Raw genomic sequence first — 10111 nt, 5'->3', positions numbered from 1 at the left:
TTTTACATTGAACCATCTGTGTATGATTCAGGGAAATGGATGCTGTAGTCCAGAGAGGGGTTTAAGACATCAGCTATTGTGCTTCTGCCATTTTACTTTTCTTTCAAAAGGCACAATCTTGGGCTTAGTAGGCAATGGTCTAGTTGCAAATTCTGGGCAGAGAATAATGCAGAAAAGTCCTGCTGATTTTTGAAAGAATTTTTGAAGTTACAAGTCCTTCAATTCTACAGGAAATAAGAAATATTAAGTACAAAGAAATGTCAGCTTCAAAGGCAGAGAGCTCAATGTGCTTACTGTTCAATCTATCTCAGAATTTTCTGGTGATTCTGGTACGATGGTAAGATTCACAGAAGTCAGTTCAGTAAAAGGCTGTTCAAAAAATGCATAACAACAAAGTCCATATGGGACTTGTCAATACTGATTGATTCAGTGGTTGATGCTTCTTTCCTGTTCAGGAAAAAAATAATATACATAAAAATAAACACTGCAAATTCAAAATCTCTGTGATGTAATAGGACTAACCACATTATCTGGTATGAACACAGCCAGGGACTTGGTAACTTAGAAAAATGTAGTAAATAGAGATCAAAAGAATTTCTAAAGCAATGTGGCTGAAAAATAAAACCAACAGTGGCGCTGGGGGAAGCACTAAGGAAATTGTTTCTTGTACCATAACCTGTTCCACGTAAGGTAAAAAGTGGTTTACTCTTCCCAAGCTTTATAGTTTATTGATTCACGGATTTAGGTCATAAAATGTATAGTTGGATTAAATATTTCTTCTTTACTTTGTAGCACATTAAACAACATTTATGTATTTCTTCTAGCTAGCATGTGTCTTTGATCAAAGACTTATTCTGTCACATCAATTTATGAACGAGGGTCCTGTGATGCTTAGCACTTATTTTAACTGACTTAATGTAACATTTGTGCCATCTTTTAGCTTACGAAGTATTGTGAATCACTTGTTCGGTTTTTTCCTTTTCCTATTTATTATTATTAACTGCTATTATATTTTACTTTGCTGTCAATTCTTACACTGTTCTTATCTCAACCTACGAGTTTTACTTTTGATTCTCCTCCCTACTCCACCAGGGTGGAGGGAGAGAGGGGAGAGCTGAGAGAGAGGTTGTGTGGTGCTTAGTTGCCAACTGGGCTTAAACCACAACAGTGCATCTGACTCTTCAGTACTTCTACATATAACATGGGCAGGTGAGATTAGCTCCTTTTTATAATGTGCTAAAACCAAGTATGAATATAAGCATATAATTCTATACACACACACATATATATATGCTGAGCTTGCTCAGTTTCAGCTACTAACAATCCATAAACCCAGAGCAAGACTTTACAATATATGGATTACAGACTTCAGGGACAAACACATTTGAACAGCATGATGTTAATTTTCTGGGGTCTTCTTCATACTAGACATGATTCTAGACACTAGGCACACTAGACAGCCCATGTTACAGTGATATTCTGACCACAACATATCCAGGTTGTAAGAGTTTTTCCCACTGCTGGACTGAGCTGTCTTCCTGAAATAAAAAATAAAGATTACTATAATAGAGGGGAAATTTATCACCTGCCTTTCTAAACCATCCAAAGGTCTAATCATGTCCACTGATGGGACACGTATCTTAATTCAAGACCATATGTTTCTTTCTTCAGAGTCCTCTCATGGGTCTAAACCATGTTTATGTAATCTCTTATCACACCGCTGTGTATGTTTAACACCACACTGAAAGCATCTACACTTTAATATGTATGATCTTCATGTAAGTAACTATAATGTGTTATTAAGGTAATCGCTCAGCCTTATCTTCAATCCATTGATGAGTCTGAATTTACACCAAAAGAGCAAAGTGCAGAGACCCCTGACCAATTATCATTGTGGACATCTGAATGACATGCACACTTGATGGAGGTAACAGCAAGAGCTCACAGAAATCATCACAGACTTGCACCTCAGCTCACTAGTTCAGACACAGACATGTAGTAAGCTATCCCTGTGAGTTCTGTATTTGTAACATCTAGGTCTGTGGTATAACCAGGTGAGTTCCTTTACTGTTGGAATCCAGCCTTAGTCTTTCAGGATCATATAATTTTTCAGCTCTCTACAATAACTCTACAACAATTGTTAATTGTGAACATCTTGAACTGAATGCAATAATCTCCATATAACCTATCATTTGACCAGCAACTGGTCCTGGGAAAGAAACTGATCCCACATACTGATGTGTTTCTCAGGCTATTTTTAAGGCTGGGGAGGGTACCAAACCATGGCAGAGCCCTGCACCTGACTGCTGCTCAAGCATCTTAGAGGTACTCAAAGTGGTAGAGCACCCAAGGGGAGCAGACCAGAAAAGATTGAGCTTAGACAAGGCAAAAGATAGAGATTTTTACTTAGTAGTATAATTTTTTGCTCTTTGTGCTTTCAAGGCTTAGTGTTTTTGCTTGGAAGATGATCTTTGAATGTCACTAGCAGCTTATGGTGACAGTGACTGCCAAAGGAAACTCAACCATCTCCTAAACTCAGATAAATTTACTACATCAATAGGGTTCCAAACCTTTTAGCAGTTTCCATGCAAAGAAGTATATTGCCACCAATTTGGTGAAGAAATTAAGTCAGGAACAGGATGGAGACATACAAATGCAGATCCAGGGTCTGAAACTCAGTTTCCATCTTTAGCAATTCATTTTTGTGCTTGTAAAATAGAAAAAGAATTTTACAACTGATCATGATCTGTAAAGGTAAGATCCACTACAGAACATTAGTTGCTGAGCACCACAGTAGAAGCAGTCTTTTAATTTCAGCGAGAAAAGCAGTAGAACAATTATTTATACTGAAAGTGCATCATGCTGGCACAAAGATGTAAGGTGAAATACTGGACACAAAACAAACTTGTAGGCAGAAGCCCTCTGGGGCTGATTTACTCTGCAGTAGCTTAGACCCATACCATCCTGAAGAGAATGCAAATGTGACACAGTGCTAGATGCTAGGTCTTATTTGAATAGCCGTAATTTAATTGTGGCTTAATAAATCTGCTAGAGAGAACAAATTTTTTTCATTTACCTGAGAAGCTATGTCAACTGAAATAAATCACTTCATCCTGTTAAACCATTTCACAGTGAATATGCACAAAGGGGAGTAGAATCTATTTCAAAGGACTCAGCAGTCAGCCAAAGTGACATCTCTCTGACAGGTGACACATTTCTCCTTGCAAGTTTAGAAAATTTAACACAGTGCATAGAATGTTGTTCGATAGTTATGTAATGTTCACAGCTCCTAAGGGAAAGACTAGGATATCACACAGAAGGAAAAGTTCTTGTACACATAAAATAAGCCAATATTCAGATTCTGTCAACATAAATGGGTTGGTGTCTGTTTCCTACTCTATTGTAGGAAATAAAAATTATGCACACACCCTCTTCTCTGTCATTTCTAACCCCTCTCTTTTCAGCCAGTCAGCAAGGCAGTACCATACGCAGTGACCTGGACTAATTATTTATTTATGGCAATGGTTCATGTATTAAGCAGTCAGAATGCTTAAACAGTAAGGTTGCTTCTGTTCACAACATGTTTACCATTTGAATTAAATGGATCACAAAAGGAAAGGATTTTAAAAAAAGAGAAGTAAGTTTATATAATTTCACAATAAAGCTCTGATTCTCAAAGGTGTTGAAGCATCTAACTCCCAATGAAGTAAGTGCCTTACCTTACCTACAGATAGAGACCAAAGCTTTGGTAGAGGTACCAGAATCCACACATACTTTTTTGGTCCCTCAGAGTAGCTTTCTTTTTGATGTTATAGTCAATGGCAACAGAGGAATTCCAAAGAGCAGTTTGGATGAATCATAAGAGGGATGTTGGTTAATATTAGACTCAGCAGTTCCTGCTGGAGGAAAGCAAGTTAAGAATGAATAGACTGAAAGACTATGTCTCAAAAAAATGTGTTCTCAATATGATGAAATGTTCTGCTTAAGCTTTAGGTTTTTTCCCGTTTCTGACTTCAGCATGGATACTAGACCACTTCAGTTCTACACTAATTTCTCCTTCCACTTCACAGTTTACATAATGTGGATTTCATCTCTCTTAGCTGAAGTGTCAAGCAGCTAAATAAATATAAAGTCAGTGTTTACCATGAAACAGTGAGAAATAATTTCAGAAGTCGTTCTTTACATAAAGAGAGGAAACACTCTGGAATCTGCAAAGTGTTAGTGACTCCTAAAACCCTTTTTTTTCCCCCCTGAAGTCAGAGAAAAACAGAAGGAGCTCAGCCTGTTGTTGGGGCTACTGAAATCACATTCAGAATATGGTGTAAAAGTGATCATTAAAGCATAGCATTTTAAGAGGAAGAAAAGCAGCACTGGGTAATTGAAAGTACTCTGGCATATTAGGTACAAAATTAAAAGCTCTTTGGTATGTTCCCATAGGCTTTCTTTAGGCAAGACAACTATTTGAACTGAATTTGGCTGCTCAGAATTACATTTGATTTCACAAAGGTAAAATGCCTGCAGGACCTACAGGCACATGGAATTCGAGTGTTTGCAGCTGTTGTCTTCAGGGTCATTATTTGCAACATTGCTAGCCTTTTCTGCCTAGAGCAGACATGGATACCCCATTCCACAGAAAATGCTGGCATTTCAAGAACAGTAGCACCTGCTTCAGGCTGTAGAGTTTATTCAGAAGATTGTGCCCTTGTTTGCTCAATAAATTAGCAATTTCTGTTTCCAGAAATAATATAAATTTCCCAAACAGTTGATAAATATTCCTAAGTCAGAAAACTCTGCAATGTGGAAAGTACTTTTAGATGCACAGGAAGCTCCTCTGCTTCCTATTAGTCCAGAGGCCAGGAGTCCCAGAAGGAAGGTCTCTGTGGTAGAGCTGTTGCTGTTTGATCAAGGCTGTCAGGGAGGGTCCATTGGCTTCCTGCATACATCAGTTGGTTCTGTTTCTACTGGACCCACCATCTCTGTGCTGGTGTTTGGCTCTGACTGTTCTGTGTTGCTTGGACAGATGCATCAGATCAAAAAGTGACTTCTTGCTGTCAGTGCCATTTGATGCAGTTAGGAGGAATAGATAGAGCTCATCTTGGTGTTATTGCAGCTATGACTTCAAACCTATAGTCAACATGAAGTGGGGCCTAATTGATCAGAAATTGTGTCTGACCTGCAGGGTATGTCACCAAGGATCAGCTAGCCTCTGATAGCTAGGAAATCAGAAGACCCACCCTGGAAAGCATAACAGCCTTCTCTGGGCCCTCACACATTTTTTCTCCCAGTTATGACAGATGTTTTCCATACATACAGGCACCACGGTGCTAGCATCTCACTAAATGAATCATAGAGTCATCAAGGTTGGAAGAGACCTTCACGATCATCCAGTCCAACCGTCAGCCTTGTTCTACCACTGTAACGCCTGAACCACTAAACCATATTACCCAGTGCCAGATCCAGACACTTCCTCAACACCTCCAACAATGGTGACTCCACCACCTCCCTGGGCAACTTATTCCAATGCCTGACCATCCTAATAGTGAAAAATATTTGGGTAATATCTAATCTGAATCTCCCCTGTGTCAATTCAAGGCCATTTCCTCTTGTCCTCTCACTGCAGGCATGACAGAAGAGATCACCCCCCACCTCACTATAACCTCCTTTTCAGGTAGTTGTAGAGAGCAATGAGATTCCCCCTGAGACTCCTCTTCTCTAGAATAAGCAGACCCAGCTCCTTCAGTCGTTCCTCATAAGACATGTTCTAGAGCCTTTAGACAGGCACACAGCTAGCCCAGCCCAGCCCAGCCTGAAGACCACTGAACAGGACACTAGGCCAGCTAGTGTGAATGGGGCTGTCCAGGGCTCAAATCACACAGATTCCAGCTGTGATAAATAAATGAACTGAATTTACAAAAAGTGGTTCTCCAGATTAAAACAATGAGATCTTAGGCAAGAACAAAGAGATTTTCAGTGATCACATCAAGTATATAAATAAGAGAATCATGGAAAACAGAGCTGGCTCACTTGGTTCATACCACTGATAGCCCAGGACATCCAGGACAGATGTCAATCTTGCAATAAGTTGGAATTAACTTAATTCAGAGCAGGCAGATAAGCAGAGAGACAGACTTGGAAGAGTTAAACCTCAGGAACAGCCAGGCACTCAGAAGTTTTACTGTAGGTGGAATTTCATTACACAGAGAAACTCATGGCTAGAATAAGCTGCCAAGGGAAACAATAGAAGCTACTACCTTACTTTAAAGACTTTAGAAAATATTTAAAAGAAATAAATATTTGGTAGTGCATCTGCCATCTCAAAGGATACCCAGCTTCCTTTCATCCCTACAGTGTTCTCTGTCCCAGCTGCAGGATCTTTTTCCTCATTGCACTGCTGGGGTTTTTTTGAGCTTAAAAGCAGCATCTGCTACATTTTAAGTTGGTTCTCTCTGCTCACTCAAGCTACTGTCACCCCTATCTCATCAGAATGGATATAAAATCAGCTTTATTCTGCCTTTTGGCCTCTCCTCAGCCTGAGGATGAGGAAAATGGCTGTGTCACCCCTCAGGTTATATCCCAGCAGGCTCAGAGCTGCAATACTCACTGCCTGGGAGCTATGGAGTATAGAGCACCCCAACACCTGCTCCAGCCTGGAGAATACTCTGACACCCAGCCACTTCTTTCTGCTTGCAATTTGACCTGCAATACTGGAGCCTGGCTTACCTGTTCTGCTGACATGCATTACATAAGGCACTTCATGGGACTCTAAGTCTTGAACCTCATCTGCAACAGCAAAAAAAGAGTTAAAAAAATTTAAGTTCTGAATTTGGAACTTATGATTAATTTCTGTGTGGGGAAGGAGAATTATATATGTATTAGTTTCACCATGTGAGGAACATATTTTTGCCATTACCTAAGTAATGAAGCTCCAAGACAAGAAAAAGGAACTTGGAAGCCCAATTTTTCCCATTTTAATCCAGCAGCAGCGGGGGTCGGTGCCTCCTGTGTCAGCTTGTTATAATGACGAGTTACTAAGAGGTTTTTCTACTTGTCAGCTTTCTGACAACTCTTGAATGTGGTAAAGGTGGGCTAAGAGATGATTAGTCACCACCTGCCTCTAACAAACAAGTTCTCTTGAGTAACTCATGTGAAGTGTTTAACTATGAATGAACTCCTTTAAAGCACCAGCTCTCCTGAAGTTCATCTGATGCTCAACAAGCCCTGTGTCTCTTCCAAGAAGGTGTCTTGAGCACAGTCCCACAATGCAGCTCTGCAGCCACATGCTGCAGTCCTGAGTGCCTCTGGGTGTCAACAGGGAGAAAGCCAGGGGCATAGAGCAGTTTATGCTTCATGCATGAAAAGCATTGTGCACTTTACTGCATGCCCCATTATGACTATTTAGACAATACAAGAACACTGCATGTAAGGACCTGAGCACCATTTCTTGACCTCAAGATGCTTCCACTGCAAGTGGAGTGTGTGCATCCTGACAGCAACACGGCAGTGGCTGCCACGACTGTCCTGTGCTACATCTTGCTCCTTAGACAGTGCAAGGAGCTTCAAGTGCCCTTCCTATGTGGTTTTGTGCCAGATATGTTTTGTATATATATATACTATGAATTGGAATAACAAGCAAAATAATATGTATTGTTCTGTTACTTATTCCATTTTATTTCTCCTCTCTTCTACCACTTCATATGAGTTCCCAACCTTGTGTTTTCAATCCACTACATTCCTTACCTTATTTCTACCATCTTCTTTATTTAGGCCCTCTAACCCCACTGTATGTGGCATATAATATTATCCCCAAAGCCTAACATTTTAGTCATAGAGAAGCTGCACATGTGCTCTCTCTCTCACTTGCACACAGAAGTATGGAAAGACATAACAGAAGGAAACCTGTCTGAAGATGTCAATGCATGTCTTTAGACTTCACACTGTTCTGACAGAAAATGGTTTCCTAATTTGTTGCAATACTTGCCTTATAGAAGCATACGGTCCAAAAACTAACCCGCACAAAACACTGAGTCTGGGCTGATGGTACCCGAACTAATTATTTTGCATTTTGTGCCTTGGGCTGTATTCAAAGCAAATTTGGCATAATATCTTCATCATTTAATTTGAAGTTTCTCATTCCCGTTCTCTGCTGGGCCTGTCTTCTAAAATGCTTCATAAATACACTGGACACCAAGGGAAGGTTGGCAGCATTCATTCAAAAGATCTGCTTGAAGAGAAAGTAGGAGATAATAATTGATGCCTATGTAAGATGATGAAGAAAAGGCTTGAAGGGCAAACATGATGATAAGCCGAAGAGTAAGTGGATTTAGGTGAGGATGCTGAACAGAAAATCATCTTCAAGGTGTTAACAGTTCCTAAGGATCATAAGGTTTCATTTAGATCAAAAGGCTAGGTGATTAAAAAAGGACAAGCAAGTTTCAAACACGATTGTTGCACCAATGCCAATTCCTTTTGAAGCACAAAATCCCACAGCTGCTGTTCTAAGTTTTCACACCTGCTCCAGGCTGAGAAAGTCTTCTCAGATCACAAAGGAGAGTGAAACAACTAAAGAAGAGCAAGCTACATCCTTTGGCAAAGACTACAGGTGCAGGGTGGGTGGAAGCGGGGGCAAGGTGCAGAAAGTGCCATACAAATTTCACCATCAGGTCTGGAGAGATACCTGTTTTTATGCTAGACCAGTTCCTGGGACACTTCCCCATGAAACTGGGTTTGCATTACATTTTCCTGGGAGCACACTGCTTTGATTTCTGCAGAAGTGAATGCTAAAGACTCGATGGAATAACTTTGCTTTTGTGTAAATGATCATCTCCTCACATAAAACATGCTTTCAGTATTTTCTGTATTCAGTTCTACTACAGTGTAAGGTTTCTGGACTTTGCTGTTAGTGTTTTAACCTGCAGGATGATTTATTTGTGAACAGTCCATGTTGCAGCTGTTTTATGACATGTTTGGGCAGTTATTAATTTAAAAGGCTTTTGATCCAGTTTTTCTCACAGATAAGCATTGAACTGTGAAAGCACATGAAAATAAAATGTTACTGATACCCACTCCCCTGTAATTTATCCCCCATCATCCAATACAGGGCAGCCCAACAAGTGCTGAGTCTGCTCTGAGATTAATCCACTTGTTCTAACAGGTAGAATAGCCTGAATAGCTTTTTCTGAGGTTGAACTTTGTATTTTCTAATACAGAAAAAAAATCATTCTGTTCATAGGAATTTGATCAAAGAGATGAAGAAATCTTTGTACTGATTAGAGAAGAAACTTCCCGCACTCATTAAAAGCTTTTAATTTGCTGATTCACTGAAAGACACACAGATTGCTAGATAACATCCAGGCTCACAGTAAGGGTCGACAGAAACATCTCTGAAAAGATGCAATAAATAAAAAAAATAAGAGACCTTCAGTGCTGGTGAGGGAGAATAATTTGTGCTTGTGTAAGCATGAATAATTTTCAGAAGGAATGAAGAGGCCAAAGACAGGAAGGAAGAAGTAAATCAAGAAAATCTCAACTACACTGAACCCACAAATGCTGTGCTGCTTATGGGCCTGTGATGATTGCTACACAACTGACAATTATATTCATGTTACCCAGGATGTTTTCAACTATAAAGCCTTCTCCTCAGTCCTGGTGTCAGCAAACTCTTTATGACAGAAGGCAAAGGATTTGTTCAACACAAATATAGATCATCACATTTTCCTTCTCTACCAATACTTACAAGGAAAAGAAAAAAAAACAACAATCTGGATAATGTCTTTTCTCTCCTCTGTCACTAAGAGCAAAAATTTCCTGGAAGACATAACAAGTCTTCAGGAAAGCTTGAAAAACAAATAAAATTTAGAATTTGGGAAGAGAAATGCTATCACTCCAAATACACAAATATAGATCATCACATTTTCCTTCTCTACCAATACTTACAAGGAAAAGAAAAAAAAACAACAATCTGGATAATGTCTTTTCTCTCCTCTGTCACTAAGAGCAAAAATTTCCTGGAAGACATAACAAGTCTTCAGGAAAGCTTGAAAAACAAATAAAATTTAGAATTTGGGAAGAGAAATGCTATCACTCCAAATATTCTTCCCTTTCCTTCCCTACA

This window comes from Acanthisitta chloris, unplaced genomic scaffold (genome assembly GCF_000695815.1).
Source record: "Acanthisitta chloris isolate BGI_N310 unplaced genomic scaffold, ASM69581v1 scaffold10891, whole genome shotgun sequence".
NCBI lineage: Eukaryota > Metazoa > Chordata > Aves > Passeriformes > Acanthisittidae > Acanthisitta > Acanthisitta chloris.
This window is presented reverse-complemented; position numbering follows the sequence as displayed.